Genomic DNA, 27,444 nt, shown 5'->3' on the forward strand with positions numbered 1-27,444 from the left:
AATGCATTAAGGTAAAAAACCTTCAGCCTTTACAACCATTTTAGGGGTCCAATGGGCATTTCTGACGGTTATGGATGCACCTATCATCTATTCTGGCCCTTTTCTTTTACCAAACAATGGTGCATCATTTTTTTATAAAATGAAAATAACAGTTGAAAAAAAATGAAGATATAAAATGCAAACAGACAAGTAATCAAATAAACAATAAAAAGATAACACTAAGGGCTTGTGCATACTGCAGCTCAAAAATGATCTGCTTTTACAGGCATTTGAGCTTTTATTTCTCTGCTTAAAAGCTTGAAGAAGCTTGTGCTTCTTTGTGCTCTTTTGCACATTTTTATTGAACTTCTTTGAGCTTTTTTGAGCATAAGCTTTTTTTTCACAAACCCTTCCGTCAGCTCACTTTTCCTGTTTTTTTTTTTTTTTTTTTGCGTTTTCAAGCTTTTTGAGTTTTCTTTGTGACTTTTCATGCTGTTTTACGCATTTTTTTAGCATCTTTGGGTACTTAAGCATCGTTTCTGCTCAAAAGCTCCCCTCAAGAGTATGGTGGGGGGAGGAGTGAAACTGGGAGTTCGGTTGCTGGTAGTGAAGTAGATGCAAAGTACTTCCATGTATAGTGCAGCCCAATTCCCTTCATTGCACGAGAGATGTGAGAAGTGGAAAGCGTCCCCAGCCCTGTACAAGGTTTAGGTTGTTCTGAGAAAAGCATAGGTTCACTTTAAGCTCCAGTTTACACTATTGCGATGCGGGAACCAGCTTGATTCCAGTGCAGGTTTCCGTTTCGCATATCCCTCGCAGGCAGTTCACACTGTCCTCTGCGAACTGCTGCGGTTGTCAATGCAAAGTTAATGACACCCCCAGATCGGTTCGCAGATCACAGTGCCAACTGTGATCTTGGACAGGAATCGTCCTGTCCCATGCGATCCGATTCCAGTGCGGGAAAAAAATGGTTCCTGCAGCATTTTTTTGCAAATGCAATGCAAGTTCAGCTTTACAAACTTTTTTTTTGCATCGCACAGACATCACATGTTATCTGCACAGCAATGCGGTGCAAATCAAATGCAATGTCTGTAGGAGTTAAAGGGAGGGATGGGTGGCGCTGCCTGAGAAGCTGAGGTGTATCAAAACAAAATACTAATGCATTTAGGCCTATAATATGTAATAAACAAATATAAAGTGCTAATGTTTTAGGCCCTATGTGTAAAAAAGTATCTATATGTATCTCTAATGTACAAATAAAGTGCTCTGGTTGCAAATAAAGTGCAAAAAATCAATGCACAATACGTCTCGTGAATATATGACAGAACATGGTGTAATATAAAGTGCTCTCAGTGTAAGGAATGCAAAAACACAATAGGTGAACTATAAATTTATCTCAAAAATACATCAATCCATATAAAGTGACGAGTACAAAACCAGTGCAGATATATCACAATGTCAGGCAACGCCACCCAAACCCTCCCTTTAACTCCTATTTCATTTCATATCCCTCTTTTGGGATATGTGGGGTAGGCTGCAGCCTGTCATACATTTCTTAGCGTGGAGATCATCCATTCCTAATGTGATGTCTGTGTTCGCAATAGTGTCAACCCAGGCTTAACATTATCAATACTACTATATCTACATTTTAAGTTTGGAAATCCATGGCATTGAACATTGAAAGTAAAATATAGAATAATCATATTTAAACATCTATGCTTAGGTTAGGGGATGTGAAAAGGTTTAAAAATGAATAATCAAATCTTCCTTACAGCTTTCGTGCCGCAGTTGGGTAACGTGACTTGTAAAGCACTGTAAGGCACGGTCACTTGTAATGAATACAGTTATTTCCACCAGGGCTGTGTACTGTAGTTACAAAAGCTGTTTAAAAATTCAACAGTTCCTGTCATGTAATCCTGTATTTTCCTATTGTATTAATTCTCTGTTGCTATGGAACATGTTTCATTGATTCAAATGTTTACGATAAAGACCTTTCATTGATACAATGCCACATCATCATCATCATCATCATTATTATTAGAGTTCTTTGTACACCATATGCTGTCTGTATTTTGTATCTGACTTGTCTGCATTTTCTGTTTCATTCTCCTGCAGTACCAAAACTCGATAATAAGATCAGATTTGGGAAACTCTAGTATACAGTATGAGAAGGAGAGGGCCATACATAGTGCAAATCATTAGAAAAAAAGCTCTTCTAACTTCACTGGCTGAAGAAAGAGACTGATTTATCTCTAAAGTATGTAGTGCATTTATTTGGACCAAATACAGTAGTCACTGTTCTTACTTAACCACTTGATGCCCGCCCTGTAGCAGATTGATGGCGGCAAAGTGGTTGCTCTATCCTGACTGGCCGTCATATGACGTCCAGCAGGATAGACTGCTCTATGCGCCACCGGGGGGCGCGTAGAGCGGCGATCGGTGCTGCGATTTGTCATCTCCGATCCTGGTAAAGAGCCTAATGACAGAGGCTCTTTACCATGAGACCAGCTGTGTCCAATCACAGCTGGTCACATAGTAAATAGGAAGTGACGTTGATCGGCTTTCCTCAGTTCGAGCATGACAGGAACGAGTAGAGGAGAGCCGATTGGTGGCTCTCCTGACGGGGGGGGTCTGTGCTGGTAATCAGAGCATTGATTACCAGTGCAGACCCTTGGGGGATGCCACTAGAGCCACCAGGGATTGCCCACCCATGGCCACCAGGCATGCCCACCCATGACCACCAGGGATGCCCACTCATGGCCACTAGGGATGGCAATCAGGGCTCGTGGACCCTTTCAGTGCCCTCCCCATCAGAGCTGCCCATGATTGCCATCTATCGGCGCTGCCCATCAGTGCCCATCATTGCAATCTATCAGTGTCACCCACCAGTGCCCATTTTTGCCCACCAATGCTGCCTATCAGTGCCCATCAGTGCCACCTATCAGTCCCCATCAGTGTCACCTATCAGTGCCCATCAGTGCTGCCTATCAGTACCCAGCAGTGCTGCATATCAGTGCTACCTATCAGTGCCACATATCAGTGCCCATCAGTTCTGCATATTAGTGCCACCCCATCAGTGCCACCCCATCAGTGCCTCCTCATCAGTGACTATTAGTGCAGCCTCATCAGTGCTCATCAGTGCAGGAAAAAACGTATCTATTTACAAAATTTTATAACAAAAAAAACGTTTTTTTTTTTTCAAACTTTTCAGTCTTTTTTTATTTGTGTAGCAAAAAAGAAAAAACCTTGCGGTGATCAAATACCAGCAAAAGAAAGCTCTATTTGTGGAAAAAAAATTACATAAATTTGGTTTAAGTACAGTGTTGCCTGACCACGCAATTGTCATTCAAAATGCAACAGCGCTAAAAGCTGAAAATTGGCCTGGGAAGGAAGGGGGTGGAAGTGCCCTGCATTGAAGTGGTTAAAGGGCTTCCATTGCCTCTACTTGTTTGTATATTTTGGTGACAGTATTCTTTTAACCTCACCTTACTGAAATGAATAATCCCTATCAGTCGCAGCACTAGAAGATCCTTATTACACACAGGCAGTTTTGGCTGATGCACACAATTGGCAGGTCTGTGATGACCACCTTTAGATCCGAATGGATACCCTTGTCAGTTTTTTATCAGGGAAAGAGACAATTGGATGGGTTATATTTCCCTGACGTACAGCAAGCAGAGCCTGTACATGTAATGGGTTACTAGGGAAATGGAGATTTCTAGTTCTCATCTGCTCAACTGCTCCGCTTTGCCTGCTATATACAAATTTCCATATCACTCTAACTCTACTGCTATGGGAAGCTGCATAATCCTTGTAAGACCAATGAAACATCCAACAGGAAGAGAATAAAACCCACTCGTAATGGTATTTTAGGCAAATACACATGGAATTTCATTTATAGAAACAAGCTAGTGGTTGATGCATTCAGCTAGGTTGTGCCCAAAAGAGAAATATCTGTAAGGGATGAAATGGTCTTATAAAATGAAACTGTCATTTTCAACTTTTAAAAATACATGTCTAACGTATGAACAGACACCACAAGCACCATCTTTGAAACTGAGGTAAGCCTTTCCTATGTTCCTCCCTGAATCTGGTTTCACTTTGCTGTCAGAGGTCTGACTTTAAAGATTGTAAATTCTTGCTTTTTTTTTTTTCCTAAAAAAATAACAAACATATTATACTTACCTGCTCTGTTGCAGTGGATTTGCACAGAGCAGCCCGGATCCTCCTCTTCTTGGATCCTTCTTATGTGGTCATGGCCCCTCCCTGCTGTTCAGTGTCCCCACAGTAAGCAGCTTGCTATGGGGAGCACCCAAGCCGAGTCACAGCTCCCTGGGTTCATTCAGACACGGAGCCCCGCCCTGGCCCCACCTCCTCTCTCCTGATTGGCTAGCTGACTTTGATTGACAGCAGCGGCAGCCAATGGCGCCACTGCTGTGTCTTAGCCATTTGGGAGGTAGAATCTCAGACGGCTGGGTCACTCATGGACATCGCTGGACAGAGAGGGACCTCAGGTAAGTGTTAAGGGGGCCGAGGAGGGCTGCTGCACACAGAAGACTTTTTACTTAGAATGCATTAAGATAAAAAAAACCTTCTGACTTTAACTCTAAGGGCTCGTTTAAACCATGTGCGATGACTGGCATTTTTTCCACACTGGAAAACCACCAGTCAGCACAAGAGCACCAAACATCTGTTTTTTATGTGCTCTATTCACCCCACAGTGTTGTGTGATGTGTGTTGCATTACAATGAAGAAAAAAGCAGACTTGCTGACCAGGGCAGTCCCGGCATATCTGATGCGAACAAGCCCGAAGCTAAGATTTCAGCAAAAATTCACACCCGACCGCTCATTGAGGAAACCGGCTTATATCTGCTCTGCATCCGCTGTGTCTGTGTCTGTGGCTATGTGTGTCCGCTCTGTGTAAGAGTGAACACGGAACAGCCATCTGCCTGCTTAGGGGGGATCAGCAGAGAGATTCCCTGCTAAGCAGGTGGACTCCAACGGAGCCTACCCTGTGTGGAAGGGGCCTTACAGACATGATCTGTCTGTTCCTCAGGCTCTCATGCACTGACTGCGTGTCCCAGGTGAGTCTGAATTGCAAAGGAAGAGGTGCAAAACCCCAAACTGGACAGAGGAACAGAGGTCTCTAAAAGTGTATGAGAGGAGGCTGGGAGATGTGAAAACCCCAAATAAAAGTTTTCCAGGCTCTTTTTTAGACCCTCTGCTACAATACATGCATGCAGAAACACAAAAAGACACATGCAATATAAAACTATATGTGCTGAATACAGAAGTAATGATCCAACATACGCCCTACAAAACCAAACCCCAAAAACCCCCTAATGATATCACATATGACTAATAGACAATGAAATTTTGGAAAACGTGCTAAACATGTGGGAATAAAAGAGGTGATATACCCCAGATCAGTGCTAAATAACAAGATGTGACATAGACACTGTTGACTGAGAGCACAGTACTAAAGACATATACCATTTTTTCCGGCGTATAAGACGACTGGGTGTATAAGACAACCCCCCCTAATTTTCAAGTTAAAACATACGTTTTGGGCTATACTCGCCGTATAAGACTACCCCCCCTTCTGAAGCAAGGCAACACCATTGAAAAACGTCAGATTTCTCATAGATCTCCAAGGTACCCCAAGTACTGTAATACATGTAATCTCTCATAATATCTCCTAGGTACCCTAAGTATAAGTATTACCAGTAGATGTAATCTCAAGACGCTGGCTGTGTGGGAATCCTGTACCGGTATACCGTATGTACCGTAGCTTCGACTACATACAGTATACCACTCTGAGCCAATCACAGTGAGCGATGTATTTTATTATTGAATGCAAAGCCTGCTCGGATTGGCAGAGTCAGAGAGGCGGGCTGATGTTACTCCGCCAATTGGAGCAGGCTTTGTATTCAATAATAGAATACATCGCTCTCCCTGATTGGCTCACCACGGTACACTGTATGTAGCCTGCGCTACGGTACATACGGTATACCGGTACAAGATTCCCACACAGCCAGCGTCTTGAGAGATTACATCTACCAGTAATATCTATACTTAGGTTACCTTGGAGATATTATACTCAGCGTATAAGATGACCCCCCATTTTTGGGGGATTTTTTTGAGGTTCAAAAGTAGTCTTATACGCCAGAAAATACAGTACTCTGGCCGCTCTAGTCTACAGGAAATCAAAGGTGTGGACATGTGAGAGGTTTAGCAGCAAGAAATGGCAACTCGGTGTTACAAGAAATTCATTACAAGGTTTGCCAGGAGAGAATATGCAATTTCTATCTCATCTATGTTCTAATTAGTTCGCTAAATGAAAAAAAAAAGTCTGATAATAAAACATATTATGAAGAACAGATGAGGCTGCAAGGATTCAAATGACGCATATTGCATGTGTTTATGGATTCAGTGCCACAAAGTCCTAAATTGAACCTACTAATATTAAGTGCTTTAATGCAATTATTATCAACTGTGTTTTGTAAACTGAGAAATTTTAATTAAGAAATCAAGAGTTACACTTTATGGTTATGAAAACCATTTAAGAATTAAGCTACTCTGAGATATAGCTGTCATAAAAGAGAACTATAGAGAGCGCCTCTAATTTAAAATAACACATGCTGAGCTATTAAGCCTCTCTAGAATTTCTGTAGTGTTGATAACTGTTCTAAGGGCTGCATTTGTGTTGTTTTTTGTTTGGATAGAGCAGGTCCTACTGACTATTTATTCTCTCTTACTTCTATACTCCTTAAAGCGGAACTTTACTCTCTCAATCAACATTGACTATTTTTATTCCTTATGGTGTGAGCGTTAGTAAATAGATAGGAAAGTATATCCTATTTGCTTGTTTTAAACTTTTTTTTCACATTTCTTTCTGGTTTCCAGGCCTAGGCAAATGATGTAACACATCCCAGGAGTCTTCTGCACAAAGAAAACATAGAAGAGCGCCACTAAGTGTAGCAGTTTATTGTACATAAAAAAGGCAATCAGCCAATAAAAAAACTAACATGATACAAGGGATAAAAAGGCTCGTAGACTAGGTTGACAATCCAGCAGTGAGATGGTGTAGGCGTCCAAGACCAGAGTGTGTAGCGGTCATCTAATCCGGAATCTTGCCAGCGAGAATAGTGTAATTCTGGGTGCAGGCTTGATGGAGAGCAGCGTGGACCACTACGCCAGCTGGCGTGTAACGTTACCGAAGAAGGGAGAACACAACGCGTTTCTGAGCATGCGCAGAGCTCGTACAGAGCATGCGCGCTCCTTACTCAAGTGTTTATTTCTGTACAAACTCTGCGCATGCTCATGTGAGTCTTTACTTGACTGATTGCCTTTTTTATGTACAATAAACTGCAACACTTAGAGGTGCTCTTCTGTGTTTTCTTTGTACCTTATACAGAGTCATCTTCACTCTTAATATAGACTTTTCTTGCTCCTAAGGCCATATCTTTGAATACTTTGAGTGCTGGCATTTTACCCTTGTTTTATACAGGAGTCTTCTGTAGGGGAGGAGACTCTTTCAGCTAAGCTCACCCTCTCCTGCTTGCATGCCTGAGCTAAGAGCAGGTGGATTCCAGGAAGTAAATGTACATGAATTATCAGCTCTTACTCAAGATGGCAACGGCCAGAAATGCTGGAGGGTGTTTTTCAAAGGGATTTTTCAACAAAATACAAAATAAAGCATTAAGACATGGGATAAGCATGTTTGCTTCGAATAATAAAAATGAATTAAATAGAATTTTTGGTGTAGTTCCACTTTACAGGGGCCAAAGCAATTTTTACTTTTTAGCTATGGACCTATTAAAGCGTAACTCCACTTTTGTTGAGAAAAAAACCTTCCCCTCTAGGTGATCTATGTACATAGCAAGGATTATAACAACCTTTGTTGCAGTTTCCTAGCTTTTGTTCTGAAGAAATCTCAGTGTGTTTCTCTGTGTCCATGTGGGAAAGTGAGTATAATAGGAGTGGTTTTATAATTATCAATCAGCTGTGCACCTGCAGGGCTCTAATGAGGAAATCTGCTGGACCTGCATCCCTTCAGGCGTGTTCCTATTGGGAGTATCTCACCAAAATTAAATTTTTGTTTCGGAGATGCCAGAAATCTGACTTGTATCTTAGTGCAGGCTTCTGAGAAAATCGGTGAGCCAACCCCACGAGAAATGATGTTTCTGGAGGGCGTTCTGTACACATTCTGCAAGCGCCACCTCCTGTGTCCACGCCTACTTCCTGTGTCCAACACTAGGTGGAGCACACGGACGCGAAGCGCCCGCCAGCGCCACCAGCTGTGTCCAACAGTAGGTGGAGCTGTGATCTTTGACCTCTGAGACCACACCTCCTGACCTTTGACCTTTGGGGTGGGTCCATGACCCTTTTCCTGAGTCCAAACTCTCTCCTGTGTTTGTACCGGCAATAAGGTAACCCTAACCCTAACATTCTGTGTACAGAACATCTCCAGATAGCCATATTGCATTGCATTTTTTGGAAAATTGCAGCGGCTGCAGATTGAAAAGGAAAGGTAACTTTTAATAATATTTAAATACAATATGATTTGTGTAATGATTGTATACGCTAAATTGTTTTTTTTCTTTATTTGCCATTTTTTTCCCCAGGAAAGTTGAGTTACCCTTTAATTGGATGATAACTATTTACTTTTTACTTAAAGCGGAGTTCCAGTCATTTTTGTGTTTTTATTAAAAGTCAGCAGCTTTAAAAAGTGTAGCTGCTGACTTTTAATAAACAGCCACTCATCTGTCCCACAATCCAGCCGTGCTCTTACCCCACACCTGGTTTCTCTCTGTGTCTTCCCTCGGCGGCATCGACATCTTCATTGTAGGCACCCAGCTGTTACAGCATGCGGCTTCAAAGCCGGGTGCCCACTGCGCATGTGCGAGCTGTGCTGCGCTCTGTGACTGGTCACAAAGTCTTTTAGGACCTGTCATGTGTCCCAGAAGAATTTGGGAAGGAGGACTTCCACTTTCGATCCCCTAAGGTGACTGAAACGAAAGTTGGAGTTGGTACCTGTCGAAATTGGGTACCCGCTCCCCCCTCCTCCTCAAAAGCTCAGTTTCACAAACAGGAGCCCAGAAGGAGACCGGAACTTCCTCTTTCGGGTGAAGCTCCGCTTTAAAACAACGAAATAAAGTGTGTATCATATTTTTTGTACAAACAAGGCTTTCTCCTGGCAATATTGGCTTTCAAAAAATTATTTACATTTTTTTTTCATCTATAGGAAAAGATGTAACAAACTTTTTTTTTTAACTAGTGTTCATTTTAGCACAGTTGGTGTTACTGGAGATAACAAGTGCACTGCCCTCGTATTTATGTTTCAACAGAAAGTAAAGTGGGGTACACACTATAAGAAAATTGGGCGAAAGATCGTCCGATTTTCCCTGTTGTTTTACAGCAAATCGGAAGCGATGAACAAAAATTCATGCGAAAATTCTCGTACGAAGAATACGTTTTTGTTGTTGTTTATTGTTTCTGATCATGTGCAGTCTTTCTTTTCTGATTTTTCTTGTACAAAGATTGTACAACAATGGTACACAAAAATGGTACGAAAACAATTTTGGAGTTTAAAAATAGGAAATTTGCTGCGCATAAATATGAATAAAAATGAATATAAAATATTAAATATAAAAACACTCAGTGCAGCTGCCAACTCCTGACCCTGAATCAGAGAACCAGATCACAAATCGTATATAGCAATAAATGGTGTAGCGCTATAAGATAACCATAGAAGTGAACCCCACAGTCCATCAGTCTCTAAGGTTTCCACACATATCCACTATGATGTTAGTAGTCTTCCAAGATTATAGTGTGTAATCCCAAAAGCATGCAGATACTCCAAACTCCAACCGCCAAGTGCAGAAATAGTCACCACCAAGGGAAATACATTGGCCTCTTACCACAAAATCATGATCCTCATTACAGGGATCAAGATCAGCATGAAATGTAATCCAGAGCTGCAACCAGATCTCACACCGGCTTCCTTACTGATCGTACCCGCTCCTCTCAAACAAGGTGTATATGGAAAAGATACTCCATGCTACACGCTCAATATTCCAGCTGAAATGTGAGTTGCCATTTTTGCTGTTTTACCTACCAATAAAGTCTCTTGATGGTGTTACACTATGGAAGTTGTCCCCCTTCTTTTCCATATACACCTTGTTTGAGAGGGGCGGGTATGATCAGTAAGGAAGCCGGTGTGAGATCTGGTTGCGGCTCTGGATTACATTTCATGCTGATCTTGATCCCTGTAATGAGGATCATGATATTGTGGTAAGAGGCCAATTTATTTCCCTTGGTGGTGGCTATTCCTGCACTTGGCGGTTGGAGTTTGGAGTATCTGCATGCTTTTGGGATTACACACTATAATTTTGGAGTTTGTCCTTTGATAATTTTCGTACAAAAATTCAGAATCGGCTGTTGAAAGTTGTGTACACACTGTATGAAAATCTTACGAAAATTCTGTGGACGAAAATGTTCGCCCGATTTTCTTATAGTGTGTACTAGCCTTAAGGGTCTTTTTCAGTCTTTTTTCCTTTGTTTGGTAATAAATAAAAATACAGCTGTTATTAAATACCATTAAAAGAAGGCTGCGTCTGTCTAAAAACATGATATAAAATTCATTTGGTTACAGTATTGCACGACCCAGTAATCATCAGTCATACTATCACAGCACTGAAAACTGGAAAATGGCCTGGTAATAAAAGGTTATTACAGACTGCTACTCAAGTGGTTATCCTTTAAAATAAGCCAGAAATAAGCTAGTTCAAGCAGGTGGATCAGTCTGTAATCCATGTGTGATAATGTCTGCACTTCTCCCCAGGGCTGCTGTTAGAAATCAGTGGGCCCCGTACAGCCTACCTAGCAGGGTTGCCCCCCCAAATATATCAAGAAAATATTTTTACTAAAAATACACTAAAATCATAGTTAGTGGATACAAACATAACAGAGAACCTGTATGAATTAGCCCTCTTTAATTGTTTTTTACATTTTAAAAAGAAAAATTATATATATTTTTTTAAATTTTAAAAAATGTTTACAATTATTTTATTTTACAATTTTTTAAAACTTTTTAAAAACTTTTTAAAATTTATTACACTGTTTAATTATTTTTCTTTCTTTTTTACAATCTGTTATTTTTTAACAGAACAGGGAAGCCTGCAGCGCTGCAGGAATGGGGGGGGGGGGGCACAGTGTAAGGGGGGCACACGGGAGGGGGGGATCAGAAGCAGGCAGAACAGGGAGGGGGATCAGTGTTGGAGAAGCAAATGCAGGCATGATGCCCTGTGTCTCGCCCCGCAGCAGCTGAAAGCTGGCAGAAGGGGGAGAAACTGGCTTTCAGCTACTGCAGAGAGCTGCACAGGGCTTCCTTCTGTAACTGCCCCTCCGCCTGACCACACCGATTATCCATGCTTTTGGGGTCCCCCTGTGTGCCCGGGCCCCCTGCAGGAGAACTAGTGGCCCACCTATCAGCGGCCCTGCTTCTCCCCTCCTGAGCCAGCATATTTACCAGATATTAGGTTTACATTTTCAAAGCTAGCATGCCAGGAGTCCAATGAGAATTGAAACTTACCATCACATGGCTAGGTTTGCACTGTAGCAGGTCCTATGTGCCACATTTGCACAGGCACAGCAGCCTATTCATTTGAATGGGCTACTGTACCTGCAGGAAACATAGGGAAAAAATCCCTGACCCTTTTCTAAAAACGCATTGTATCGCCGCCTCATCAATTGTTTTAACCCTATAAACCCTGCACTACTGTGCCACAACCGCGTTAAATGGGTTGCTTTCAGAGGGAGGCAAAAAGCATCATGGCTAAGCCACCCCAAACACCAGTGTAAATGAGGCCTTAAAGCTTTGTGAATTGACCCCATTGACTGGCCCTGGAGCCACATATTGACCATATAGACTGCAATGGTCGAAAGTATGACCTTGGAATCTAGTACAGTTAAAGATGCCAAAAATCTTTACATGCTCACATATATTTTTACAGGGATTAAAATTGTTCTTTGGCTCTCAAACTTATTATCTAGAACTGGTTTTGTTTAAATTAAATCCCCCTAATCTGGACTTATTTCTGGAAAGAGGTTTATTAAACCTGTTATCTGCAAAGTGACTAATGTGACAGCTTAAGGTGTTAATGTAGACCAGAGTTTCAACACAGAGGAACCCTTGAAATAGTTTTCCGGTCTCAGGGAACCCCTGTTAAAAATGACTATATCTACAACTAAGTGTGATGGTCAGTGGGAAGAATTCCCCCCCTACATATAGCTAAAAAGTAATTGGTGTCACTGGGAACTTATTTGAGAGAAAAAGATTGGTCATTGCTCAAGGAACCCTTAGCAACCATTGGAGGAACCCTGGTTGAGAAACCCTGATGTAGACAATGGTGTGGTGGCCATACTAGTCCATGGCACATGAGCAAAGTGCTAATTTCTCCAGCACTCATATTAGTGCCAAACTCAGCTGTAAAATAACACAGCTCTGAATTCCAAAAAAATAATCACATGGGAGGTAATAAGTTCAATCGATGTAAGACACCATGAAAGCATTTTTCTCAACATTTGGCTAAAATGAGAAGTAACATATTTTATCACAATGGATTTTTTTCTCAGACTTATCATTTTTTTAATCTCATTTCACAATAGTAATAAAGTAGGTGATAAAAATAACGAGCATATGTTAAATACAACTGTATATAGATACCTGTATTAATACATCAGAATATTCATTGATTGTTAATCTGGTGTAAGGTTGTATTGCTTTGTGAAATGCTATGATTCCTTTTCATCTACATATAAAACTACCTTTTCAAATACAGCTTTTAAAATGTAAAGTGAATCCGTCACATATAAAGCAAGATCACAGTGTGCAGAGCAGCTAATGTAGACATCAATTTTATTTTTTTACAGTCGTGATGCCGTTGCTGAGTAACCTGACTGCCATGCAGATCAAATAAAAGTGTATCTAAACTCAACAACAAAAATGTAAAAAAAAATTCAGCTTCTTGTTGAAGCAACAGGCATTTTCTGTACTTGCAAAAAATATACTTAGCCTGAATAAAGAAAACAAATGCAGCCACTTCATTTAATGACTGGTAAGCTGCAACACATTCGATTTTTATATTTGGGTTTAGTTACATTTCACATACTTTCACTACTTTGCAAAAAATGTAGAGATTAGGAGTCCTGACTTTCATGTAAATGTCTAAGGATGTTAAAACCAGAGAAAGACAGGCACCTACCATTTTCACACTGTGGCCAGCAATGTGAATATCCATATTTTAGTACCAGTTTCATTTATTACATATCTTCTATTACAGCAACTAAGTACTAAATTTCCCTAGTCATATGACCCCATTCAATCGTGCAAACAGTAGTATGCAAAGTCTAGTAACCGGAGACCAGTGGGAAATAATTTCTAACTGATTTGAAATGTTTATTGGCATAATGGAATATGAATTCAATTCTTTATAACATGTTTTTAATTGAATATGAATTCAATTCTATATAACAGATTTTCTTTACATCATTTTGCCCTGGTTCTTCCCTCTCCTTGGTGACATCATCATGGGGTATGTGTGTCTCTGGATGCAATGCAGACATATCCTGACTGGTGGGAGGAACTGGGACATCACAACACCCTGCCTCAGTACTCTTCTGAAGAGCCAAGGGCTAGCTCTTGGGAGGAGCTTTTCAAGTGTCAAACCGCCTTGATGGGAGAACGTCAGTCTCGAGGTGTAGGCATTCCTGGGCCAGCTGTATTTACATCCAGACTGCCCTAACTAAAGGCCACCATTGATGCTGAGCCTTTATGAAAGAACTGAACTTCAATTAACGAAAGGGGTGTGCAAGGCACAGTATGGCTGTAAAGTTAGATGTTAATAATGCTGGATGTCGGGTGGCACAGTGGCTAAGTGGTTAGCACTTCTGCCTTGCAGAAATTGAGCCATGGGTTCAAATCCCAACCATGACATTATCTGCATGGAGTTTGCATGTTCTCCCTGTGCTTGCGTGGGTTTCCTCTGGGTACTCTGCTTTCCTCCCACACTCCAAAGACACGCTGGCAGGTGAATTGGCTCCTGTCTATATTGGCCCTAGTAGGTGAGTTAGGAACCTCAGACTGGAAACATCATGAGGGCAGCAACTGATGTCAAAATAAATTGATGTGTAAACTCTCACCTCTGTATGCATACCTGTAGTAAAAATAAATAAATAATGCTGGATAAGAAAAAAACGCTGATACAACCTTAGTTGCACAACAAATATTTGGCGGACTTTAAAGGCACATACTGGACAGGCAAAATCATTTAGTTAAAAACATGTATATTTTATTGAAAACATATATAAAATTAATTAAAAGAAAGAAAACATATGTGCATATTCAACATATTAAAATCCAAACTGTTTACGGAGAAAAAACCTCCATATAGATTCAAATTGGATATACAGACATTGTGCGTAGTTCATTGCAAGAGGTAGGTATTGTTGTGTTAGTCTGGAAAGGTCGACGCGTTTCGCTTTGCGCTTCTTCTGGACCTCAGACATTTAAATACTCTCTCCTGTGATGCAATACACTGTATAATCAATGGCAGATCAACGACCAGTGGGGGCTACAGGGGGGGGGGGGACCCACCTATGGTTCCAATTTAGTCTTGAATAGAGGGCGGCAGATAACACAATAGGCAAGAAATTTCCGCCTGGCTTGTGAGCTGTCAAGGTTGAAATTCACAGCTCAGAAGATTATTCTATTTCTCTAATACAATAGAGGGTAAACACTTCCGGTATTTTGAGATAGAAAAATTCCACTGATTTTCCTATATGATAGGATATATATATATATATATATATATATAGAAGGAGCTTACAGCTCTAGGTATAGTTGGTATGAGGTAGCGATATTCAGGGAGATATACATCTGTCTTAGGAAGCAGGGAAAGGGAAGGATGGTTCCGTATCCCATATAAGCCTCAAAAAGACTCTTGCCGTTTAGTGTGTGTCTCCGCCTGTATCCAGCCGTCCTGTCATATAATGCTGGATGTTCTCCAGCCAGGAAATGAGGTGTGGTCTATTTGACTTGTTGCAGCTTCTAGTGCACACTGTGAGAAGGCCGCAGTGAAATTAGAATAACCATTTTCAGTACAGGGTAGAGTACAAGAAATACATAACTTGCCACGCTAACTGTGATAATGTGCAAACAAAATAATCACTCCATTAATATGAAATCCAAAAAACAATCATAATGTCTAATTTGCATATGTGCAAAGATTAATGACAGTCCCAACTGAATGCCAAATCACCCATGTGCTGTTATAATATCGTGTTAAATAAAACTTTGTGATTACCATGTGGACCATAACTACCTTAAGAAATGGACATTTACCAGAACAGATAGACCCCATTACAGAGTCAAATCATCCTGTAAATGATAGTCTCATCATAAAGGGGGTTCGACCAATGCTACTTGGCTGAAATTCTGCAATGTCTCCCACTCTCCAATATATGTAAAAATCAATGGCGATCATATATTTCATGAGATCCACCATAAAATTAAAATGGGAGAACCTACATAAAAATACATATAAAACTTTTAACGTAATCCACAGTGCATAAAACTATTCAAATTTTACCAAGTGAGTAGTTTTATACACTTTGGATTACGTTATTAGTTTTGTTACACTTTGGACCATTGAATGAACATTTTGAGAAAAAGGACCAAAGCCCAAGTTGATTCTGTGAGTTGGGAGCTTGCAGACATCTTCCTAACAAAAACAAAAGCATGTAACAAAAACATCCAGTTTAACCAGATGTGCATACCCCCCACCTCTTGAGCACTTTAAGTGGGGTACACACTAGTAGAAAATCTGCCGAAAATTCCCGTCCGAGGTAAAATCGTACGATTTTTGGCTAGTGTGTACACAACTTTCAGCAGCCGATCCCGACATTTTCAACAAAAAAAAATGGAGGGACAAACACCAAAATTTTTATCGTCTGTCCCCAGACAACCAATTTTCGTTTAATGTGTATGCAGTACGTCCGTGAAAAATCAGATACGAAAGGCCGCTCATGATCTGAAGTTGCTGACATCCCGGAAGTCTAGGAACAAATGTCCCAAAAAAAAAAAAAAATCGGACGAGAAATTTCGTGAACATTTATGCACTGTCTACTAAAAACGGTTGTGAACGCAAGCATGAGAGAGAAAAATCGGAGGATATTTCGTCCAATTTTCGTCAAGTGTGTACAGCCCTTTATTTCAGCAATAAAAACAAAACAACCAATCGTGTGACTGAGCTGTTTACATTTCAAGGCTGGATGAGCAAAATGCAAATCCTTCGGCAAGTTAAACAGCTACAAAATACATATCTATTTTATATGTTTGCCTAGAATTCAGCTTTAAATTTAATACCATGCCTAGTTTACTCTCTATTTGTACTCTCTATTGTGCATAAAATATACTTGGCAGCTTGATGATATTATGAGGCACCTAGGTGACCTGTGTATTTACAGGCATGTGCTTGTCATATTTGCAACACTGAAGATCATCTGAGAGTATTTATTAAAACAGTTTTATGGGTAATGTGTAACAAAGGGGTGTTGGTTCTAACTGCCTATAAAGTTTGTTTAAAGTGAAAACCAAATTGCTGACATGTAGCGCTTAGTTTTTATTTAACATTTCACATAATTGGCCCCATAGGGTTTGTAAAAAAAAACAGCTTTTCTCATATTTTCTCTAATTTATCTCTCTTAGGAAATTATCTGTTTTCTGCTTCTCTGATCTTCACTGATGCTAGCTACAGAATGGATCTTATCTATAAAGTGTTTGGTGAGTACCACATCACAGGCAAAAGCAGACGACTGTTTAAAGAAAAATATTGTCATTATTTAAAGTTGAAGTTTAGCCATAAAAAAAAAAAAATCTCTATGGCTTTAGTGAACTAACTCTAATTAAGCATGTCCCATGTGCAAGCAGCTGGATCCTGTAGAAAACGTCACTGCAAGGATGCCCTGTCCTCTTCCTGTCCCTGAACTTCTGGCGCTGCAGGGATTATTATCTTTGGGTCTTCTGTGAAGCTGCTGTAAAAACCCCCTCCTCTTCCATAGAGAAACATTCTTTCATTGCTTTCACTGTCTATAACACGATCTGTGAATGGGCGACGGAAACCTGTGACTCTTCAGACTCTCCCACATTTGTGTTACTGGCAGTGAAAACAATTAAAGAATCTTCCCCAATGGTAGAGGAAGGGTTGGGTCTTTGTTGGGAACTTTTTAAAGCAGAGTTCCGGCCTATTTTGCAACTTTAGTGATTGCTGGAGTGCTCGCTATGCTGATCAACAATTGGGCATTTTCAATTTTTTCCGGGGGTCCCTTACCTTATTTTCAGGGCAGTTTTGATTGTACTTCCTCCTTCTCCTCCCTCTGTGGCCATGGCCACCGACATCACTTCCGCCTTTGCATTGCATCCTGAGAGCTGTTTCTCATCACTCCCAGGAGGCTGGAATCAGGAAGAACTCCCAGAACACTCCCTGGAATCAGGAAGAAGGACACAGCAGATTACACTGTGGCTACAGATGCCCCCATTTAAGCTGGCCGCGCCCAGACAGAGTTTTTAAAAGTAAGATTTTGACTAAAATCCAATACTGTACAACTTGTAAGTATGAGAATAGCGGTTCTGTAAAGGGTGATGGAATAGTATTATAGGGGTATTTTGCGTTAAAAAAGGTATTTGAAGCCGGAACTCCGCTTTAACAGCAGCTTCAAAGAAGACCTGGAGCTATTAATCCCCGCAGCACCAGAAGTTCAGAGGCAGGAAGAGGACGGAGCATCCCTGCACAAAAGATTTCTCCTGGATCTAGCTGCCTGCACAATGGGGGACATCCTTCATTACAGATAGGTAGCCCCACTAAACCTATTTATTGTTTTTGTTTTTTTTTTTAGCTACACTTCAGCTCTAAAGTTAATTTTTCACTTTTGCTGCCAAATCGGGATGCCACCTGATTTATTATTGTTACATGATCTCATTCACATAGCATAACTTAAAATCTATTTTAAAAAATGCAGCTTACCTTTTTAGATGATCTATTCTGAATCCTTCAGGAATATAAAATCATTTTTAGTTTTCGGTTTATGAGGGAATTGGGCAGCTGTGTTTGATCTAAGAAGCATTCCTCCTACCATAGAACTTACCGTAAATGTAGGAGGATGAATGACTTTTACATTGATGGTCCATGGGATTAATTCCACTACTTACAGTCATGGTCAGTGAAACTGACCCTAGCATGACAATGAAAAGAATGCCCATAATACTGGTGGTCAACAGAAATACATTTGTCCCACTAACCATAAATATAGGAGCATTTTTTCCCGCTGTACACCAATGTTAGGGGAATTCTTTCTTACACTGACCACCAATGTAAGAGGCCTTCTTTCTCCCATTGACTACCACTTTGCAGTGGTGGCCAACAAAAAAACATAAGCCCTCTCAGGTTGGTTGCCAATGGGTGAAAATTCTCACTCAGGCCCTTATCATACTAACGATTCTATAAAAGAAAATAACTCACTAAAAAGACCCACTTGTTACTATAGCATCACTCCCTCACTGGCAATTCAGCAGCTTCCAAAACAGATAAAAGAGCAGCGCCCATCTAAGTGTCACTTAGATGGGCGCTGCACTTTTATCTGCTTTTTCCATACAGAGCCCTTCCTCCTCTGACGAACTGGCTGCCATTTCTACATAGACTTTGTTTTACCTTATTCACTGAACTATATGTACTATCTGAACAAATAAAAAAATTGGCGCAGATTCCTGGTACAGATGTATAAATGATGAATAAGTGCGTTGCAAACAAAGAATCCAATCCAATGTGAAAGATAATGTATACAGATGGTATCTTCACTAAATCAATAAAATAGTAGAGGTGCAACGCACTTATTCATCATTTATCCATCTGTACCAGGAATCTGCGCCGATTTTTTTACTTGTTCATATTGTTTTCACGGTGGAGACACCCATTAGAATTGGCTGCTGTTCCGTCTATGGTACTTGTTCTTATACGCTCATATTATTTATACTTCTATCACTTTCCTTAGGTAGCGCATTGGTTTTTTTCTCTTCATATATGTACTATTTACCACTGGATCCCCTATACGGGCGCCCCCCACCTCCCCCATCGCAGTGTTTATGCCACTCTAGACCCTTTTAGCGCTTGTCAACTTACTCTTTTACAATTCAGCAGCTTCCAAATGTGTTATCCAGATAGGTTCCTTTAAAAGAAAACCAGTACTGAGAGAACTATGAAGGCTCTGATTGCTAAAAACGCTCACTGGTCATCAGGCTTCTGTACTTTCTGAGTCACCAGCCTAGAGCTAGTGTGTGCTTAGGTGTGACTTTACTGATTTGCTTGCCTCATATTCTTCTACGTGATAGTGTCACATAAAATATAGTAAGCCAAGGACAGTGAAACTTGCAATAGAAAGCTCAGTTTTTGACCAATTCCTGCTAAATCAGCAAAATTTGAGTCATAGTAGGTGGCCCTGCAAACACAACCTACTTCAAGAAAATTTCATTTAAAAATTCAAAAATAAAAACAGTCATTGTCCAGAAAATGAGACAACTGCAGGAGCTGCCTTAACTCAATGGAGATTCCTATATCCATGTTTAGTGTGGATTGGGGAATCGGTTGATTTATCTTGCTCAGTGCACTAGCCATACAGCATTTACATTTTGTCCAAAAATGTTTTTTGTTTTTTTTGAATGTTTGTTCAAATTTCCAGTAGTTATTTGGTTGAAACTGTGATTGCTTCTGACCATAGTGATGAGGAAAATCAAAGGAGAATAGAAACATTTTCTCAAACTAACTCAATTCTGATGTGAATGTGGTTTTCGTTCAGAGAAAATAGTACTTATGACTTTGTACAGTATAGGTGCATCCTGAAATTTAACATCAAATTCAAAAAATTGCTTTGGCAATTGAACAAAGTTTTTCAGGATTTTTATACCCTGCCCATAATGGTGCTATCAAATGTTCTGACAAACAGTTTTTGTGAATTATTTTACATACATTCAAACTAAATTCTACTGCTGTATTTCCAGCTTTAGGGATACAGTATTTCCAAATTGAAATTTACAGTGCGGTTTTCTCTCAGTACAGGATTTTTATTGGGTATTTCCACTTTTGTAGCCAACACCTACTTTATATTTGTTGCATGTTCCCATTCACGTAGCATACTTTAAGAAAAAGACTTAAAAGTTACAGCTTTTTTTTCCTGCAGACTCCAGAACTGAAAAATCCTGCTTGTTCTCTTTGTTTATGAGAGACTTGAGAAGCTGGTTTTGCCATAATTATGCCTGTCTGTACTGTGTTGGCAGAGCTTCATTATTAGTTGTAAACTGATTTGAACACAATCAGTTGTAAACTGATTTGAACACAATCTGTTCTAATAAAGAGTTAGATATTTAGAAGCTTGCCTTCTACATTGTATGTTAATGAGAGGGAGCTGAGCCTGTACTAAGCCTTTCTATTAGGACAGATTACACTGAACTTGTTCAGAAATGGTTTCAGTCAGCCATGACACCATCTCCTAGGAAACATAAAAGGTAAGAAATTTGAAAAAATAGGTATGCTGTAAGAATGGTATCATATGTTAAATATATAGTGAAGTTTTCTCAAATTTTACTGCAAAAGTGGAAATATGCTTTACAGTGTCATTAAACCCAGATTATATAATAAACTCTCAGTACGTGCTATATAACAGAGCATACATACTCACAAAGCCACTCAAGCATTCAATATATGTATAGTGAAATATACCTGGTTGATCCTGCCTTCAGCTGTCCCTCCCATCTTCTCTATGTCCCCACTGCAGGCTGGGATTGTGTAGACCAGCTGGTGTCCTCTATGGAGCATGCTCATATTTTAGTTCCCTTCTAAGCTCTTCATTTCCTTTTTTTATTCGTGCAGCCCACATAACTATAGAGTCACACATGTGGGCGTATACACAGTGGTAAATGACACCCCCTACCTCAGCCATGTCTACCTATTGCTTAACATTAACCACTTAAGCCCCGGAGGATTTTCCTGCTAAAAGACCAGGGGGTATTTTGCGATTCGGCACTGCGTGACTTTAACGGACAATTGCGCGGTCGTGCGACGCTGTACCTAAACGAATTTGACGTCCTTTTTTTCCCACAAACAGAGCTTTCTTTTGGTGGTATTTGATCACCTGTGCGATTTTTTGATCACGCGCTATAAACAAAAAAAGAGCGACAATTTTGCAAAAATAGCAATATTTTTCACATTTTTTTATATAAAATTCCCCAAAAAAAAATGTAAAAATCAACATTTTTTAACATTTTTGGCCAATTTGTTTTATCCTACCTATGTTTGGTAAAAAAAATCGCAAAAAGCGTATTTTGATTGGTTTGCGCAAAAGTTATCGCGTTTACTAACAAAGGGTAAGATTTTTGTCATTTTTGTTGTTTTTTTTTTAACGCGTAATGGCGGCGATCTGCAATTTCTTTTGCGGTACTGCGACATTGCGGCGGACAGATCGGACCCTTGACTGACATTTTTGACACTTTTGGGGTTACCAGTGACATTTCTACAGTAATCAGTGCTATACATATGCACTGTTACTGTAAAAATACACTGGCAGTGAAGGGGTTAACTTTATTTGGGAGGGAGGGGCTGTGTGTGTCCCTAGGGGCGTGATTCTTACTGTGATTGGCTGTGGCTCTAGCTGTAAGGACACTGATCAACGGATCTACATACTAGATCCGTGTAATCAGTGTCTTTACAGCGAGGAGAATGACAGGCAGCTTGTTTACACAAGCTGCCTGACATTCTCCCTCTTCCCCCGACGATCGCCGAGTGGCCGGCGGACATCGGGTCCGCTGGTCACACGCGCGGGGGGGTGCGTGACCGCGCGGGAGCGCGCCTCCGCGGGCGCGCGCTCGCTCCCCAGACCCTCCCAGGCTAGTGACGTTAATTAACGTCACTCTGCCTGGCAGGGGCTGACCGCCGCAGTAAATCTACTTGCGGCGGTCGGCAAGCAGTTAAGGGGAAGGGTATATTATGTTGATTGTTTACATTCACTGAGAAACTCGCAACAAAAACTTTTTTTTTATATAAATTAGTATTAAATATATCACCTGTAATTGCTAATATATGTAAAGTAAAAAAAGAGCCTTGGATGCAGAACAAAATGAAAGCTATTATTAGTCTTTGTGTCTGCCTATGCTACATCAATGAACACAAAATACGAAGTTGATGCTCAATGAAGTTTTACAATTTAATTTGAATTGCTTTCCTGAAACTTTTTTTTTTTTTAGTCATGTGACTGGCACAGCACCAATCAGGGCTGTGCAAACTCATACTGCAGTAATAGAAGCCCCTCCCAAAGATCTTTCCCTGCAGATGCCAAATAACAGGAAAAATTATGTGGCCACAGAAAAGCACTGCAGGAACAAGGTACTTTGAGGATTAAAAAAAAAAAAACCCAAAGAACAAAAAACAGAAAAACAAACACAGTGGCATGATATATATGATTTATGTGAATGAATTATGGCAGTTAACATCTCTCTGTATAGTCACTTCAATGATTGTAGAGATAACATTATGTAACCTTATAGAGAGTCTGTTGTTTTCAATCAGATTAGACCTGACTCATACTTGCACAGAGAAGGAGAGGCAGTGAAGCACAGTCATCATGCATTGCTTCTAGAACTTTAAATAAACCAGAAACATTTTCTAAGTGAATACTTGCTTACCTATTTACCTTTGTTTGCTTTTTTTTCTATGAAGCATAATCTAGAACAAATGTGACCTGGCTTGCTACAAAATTCCACTCTTTTTTTTTTTGTTTGGCTACTAAAGGAGCATTCCCATTGTTAAAGAGGGACTCAACACTCCTATCCTTTACAGTCAAGGAAGCTGCCATCTTAGCCTCTGTTTAATCTGCAGTTACCATAGTGCCACACATATGATCAGTTATGCCACCAGCCATTTGATGGCCTGACATTTCGATTGAGAGCTCAAACAACTGTGAAACAGTTAAATCAATAGGTTTCATTTCACTTAAGAGCTGTGTATTGTTAAATTGAATCCACGTTTTTCTCTTGAGAATGCGGCTGTACTCCACGACAACACTGCTTGAATTCTCATTGTTGCTCTTTATGCTGTGATAATTAATAAAAATGGTATTTTCACGTGATGGCATCCTTCAGTTTCTAAACGCAGGTGTTCTTATACTCGCACACACACAGTTGTAGCCTTCAATGTGAATAATGGCAGTCTATCGAGATGAAATGAAAGTTGAGGAACATCAAGTTCCACACTTTTATTTGACAATCAATGGGAGATTTAACAACTTTTCAGAACACTCAACAACGTTCATGATGATTTTTAGCTCTCATAGTAAATGGTAACATTATACACCCAGAGAGCCGATCCTGATCTCTCTCACAACCTGTGATTGTGTGTGCGTATGTATATATACAGGTATATATATATATCATTCTCCCATTTGATTGGTGTCTGACCAGTACTTATAAGATGTTAAATAATTCTTATTCTCTCTTTATACAGTATGGTCTCCGCTCCAGCTAAATTCTAAACACTGATTGCAGTCTCTAACAAAAGCATTCTTATTTTATCTCTACAAAGTTTGCTAGCTTGTCAGCACATTGACCTCTTCACTAAAAGAGAAGTGGGGGGTTCGAAAAAAAAAAAAACGAAACAATAAAAACTCACCTAGGTGGATGCAGCATGGATCCCATGCTGCCGCTGTCCCCTGCCACCTCTACACCGAGAACTGAGTGAGAAAAGACCACTGATCGCTCAGTTCTCAGGTCCGTTCTGAGTGGAGATTTCTTTTCCTAAATAGATCATGCTATCAGTCTGTTTTTGGTATAAATGTTCCCCAATCGCTTAATTTAAAACAGAACAGAGCTTGCTGAAACACATTCTAGATTGGCTTTGTACTTTTATTTATTTATTTCAGGTACTTATCTAGCGCTGTCAATTTATGCAGTGCTTTACATATACATTGTACATTTGCATCAGTCCCTACCCTCAAGGAGCTTACAATCTAAGGTCTCTAACTCACATTCATACATACACATATTAGGGCCAATTTAGACTGGATCCAAATAACCTACCAGCATGTCTTTGGAGTGTGGGAGGAAACCGGAGTAACCGGAGGAGGTTGGGATTCGAACCAGCGACCCTTTTGCAGCTAGGCAAAAGTGCTAACCACTACACCACTGTGCCACATTGATAAAATTAATGAAAAGTTATGTTTACACATGTAGATGCATTGTTATGCATTTTCCTCCCTGGTCACCCCCAAAAAATGGACATAAAAATGCACCAAAAACACACCACAGTCATTTTGGTTTTGGTACATTTCCATAGATTTATAAATTATAGAAGGGACATTTTTGAAATAGGGCCCCAAAGATGTAGCAAGCAGGGCTTTTTAAAATGCAGCGCACCTGCAGCATGGTGATGAAAACAGTTACAGAGGATTTCAAGGGGACAATTTTTCATGCACTTTTGCTGCGTTTGAAAGGTTTGGTTTAGTGTGGCATAAGTGCACCAGTGTGTACAGGGCGTTAGTGTTTAGGAAAAAAATATTGTTTTCTTTGGTTATAAGTAGGGTGTTTTGATATCCTTCCATCTGCACATTTTCTAACAATAATTCACTTAGGAATCCATTTTTTTTCCAAAATGCCTTGCTGTTCTAATTAACAATTTAGCAATTTCATTAGTTGTCCATTTTCAAAGGATAAGGCATTACAATTATTTCTATGAAGTTCCCTCTTGGACTCAGTTTTCTTCTTCAAGGCCCCAAGAAAGCTTATAAAAAGAAATTTGCTAGGCAATAATGTTTTATCCATAACATTTAAATAATTTTAAAGCAATTTTTTTCTTCATCTTTGTTAAAGCCAATTGACTGTTCGGTATTTTTAAGTAGGGATTTGATAATTGAAGTCTGTATTCTCCTCTGAAGCCCTTAATGGCTCCTTTCATGTTTTAATTTTTGTGAGAGCAGGGATGCGTGTGGAGATTTCTATATTACATGGGTGGTTTGAAACGTTCTAAAGACTTTAAACACAATCTTGATTTAGATCCACTCTGTGCATTAGTTCTTTTTATGTATTGGTTTATATTGAGTATTATAGTTATCACAGTTGAGAATTTGTGGTGTATTTTGAAGTGTTAAACTGTATTTCCACTTTTGCAGCCAAATTGGTATAATGTCAACTTTATATTTGTTACATGTTCCCATTTACATAGATTAACTTATTAAAATATAGAAATTGCTAGTTACCTTTTTAAGGCCTCATTTAGATGTGCAGATGGAAGGGTAGGGGCCCAGCAAAAATGCGTGGTTGAGCTGCCAACCACCCCCCCTTAGTTGGCATTATGCAGTGGATGGGGGTGTTTACAACCCCAGTTCCCCCCAAAAAATTGGGAAGCTGTGTAAAATCTACAAAAAAACAGAATACGATTTGCAAATCTCATAAACCCAGTCACAATAGACAATAGATAACATATAAAATATTTAAACTTTGCAAATGTTCCATCTTAGGAAAAAATAAGGTAATTTTGTAATGGATGGCAGCAGCAAGTCTCAAAAAAATTGAGACAGGGCAACAAAAAACCGGCAAAGTAAGTAGTACTAACAAAGAAGAGCTGGAAATACATGCATGCAACTAATTAGGTTATTTGGCAATAGGTCAATGGGTATAAAAAGAGCATCATAGAGAGTCAGAGTGTCTCAGAAGTAAATAAGGGCAGAGGTTCACCAATTTGTGAAAAAAAAAATGTATGAACAATTTCAGAATAATGTTCCTCCACGTAAAAAAGACTTTTACTCATGTAAACAGGCCGCTACCGGCTTGAACAAGCATTTGATCGAACCAATCTTGGTTTGATCAGATGCTTTGGAGAACAGAGGAGAGATCTGAGGTCTAATAACGGCCCATGTGAGCAATAAAAGATTTAAAAATAATTAAGATGCAGTGTAATTTTATAGACATAAAATAATAATTAAAACTATTTGAAAAACCAGCGTGCAAATACCGCGTGACAAGAAGAATTGCAACACCCACAATTTTATTCTCTAGGGTCTCTGCTTAAAATATATAATATTTTGGGGGTTCTAAGTAATTTTCTAGCAAAGAATTTCGATTTTAACATGTAGTATATGTTAGAAGTGTCAGAATTGTCCCATTGTTGAAGTGGTTATCTAATAATCATCTACAGTCCATAATAACATCAAAAGATTCAGAGAATCCAGAGAAATCTCTGTTCGTAAGAGACAAGGCCAAAACACATTTTTGGACTTATGCTGCCATCCAGGCAAAGTCTTTTTTTCAGAGAAGACCTTGCATATTTCAGGAGGACAATGCTAAACTGCATTCTGCATCTGTGACAACAGCATGCACTGGCTGAACAAAAAAAAAACTGACCCATGTATGGCCAGCTTAGGACTGTCTAGAAATTCTTCGAATCAGCAATGCTTAGAAACCTGCTTAGAAACATCAATATTTTTAAAAAAAATGGCATGTGACACATAAGAAAAAACATAAAGTGGGTTTTTCTCAAATTTGTCTGCAATAGTGTAAAGCCCAACTCCAGGATATCAGTCCCTTGCTCTGACTTTCTACCTGGTTCTTTGCTTACATCTGTCTGCACCCTATCCAAATTCTGTTTTTGTTACTTGAAAACGAACCCCATCTATCACACAGTCACTTCCATCCCCACCTTGTGGGGTTCTAATGAAAACATGGGCACTTCTTAGAATGTGTACTGTGTCTATTTCTGGCAAAAAAAATTATCCATGTGTTATTTCTGCAGTAAGAGCAAACAAATGATGTCAGAGATTTCATTTTATTTAGCGTATTCTAACCAACATAATACCTGCTGTGTATTAATGTGATCCCCAGGCAGCCAAATTGAGGCTTTTATAGTGGAACTAAAGTCCCAATACTTACCTCTCCTCTAAAGTCTAAGTTCACATTTTGTAAAAAATAAATAAATACACGTGATTTTGCAGGTAAAAAAATGTGCATTTATTATTATTATTATTATTTTTTTACCATGGAGCCTGCAAAGCATTGCACCCACAATCAGTAGATTGCAGATGCAATGTCAGGCGCCTTCAGACACTCCTGACAGCTGTCTGCCCATACCTCCATACAGGCAGACAGTTACTCAGGTGCAGGAAGTGTCAGTGAACTACGAGGGCACTGATGAGCTCCAGGGTAGTTCATTGAGAACTGCAAGCTGTCTACCCCGGTGGCAGACAGGACTTGTAGTTCATCCATTGAAAGATTGCTGTGAATGAATAGCGTGGCTGTGTGGGTGTAGCCACGCACATACAAGCTGTTTTTAACATGTGACAGCGGGTGTGGGGAGAGAATCCCCCACCTTCTGT

General features: G+C 39.8%; 1 protein-coding gene across 3 annotated transcripts in view; it reads left to right on the forward strand.

Moving 5' to 3' along the window:
• Nucleotides 1–27,444, forward strand: part of FHIP1A (FHF complex subunit HOOK interacting protein 1A) — a 334,888-nt gene that overhangs the window by 112,189 nt on the left and 195,255 nt on the right. For all 3 annotated transcript variants that reach the window (XM_082248315.1, XM_082248314.1, XM_082248317.1), the window contains one exon: nt 16,751–16,825. The gene's annotated coding sequence lies outside the window, so the exon portion shown is untranslated. The remainder of the gene's footprint in view (nt 1–16,750; nt 16,826–27,444) is intronic.

The sequence above is a fragment of the Pelophylax lessonae genome (assembly GCF_965119305.1).
Source record: "Pelophylax lessonae genome assembly, chromosome: 1".
Classification (NCBI taxonomy): domain Eukaryota; kingdom Metazoa; phylum Chordata; class Amphibia; order Anura; family Ranidae; genus Pelophylax; species Pelophylax lessonae.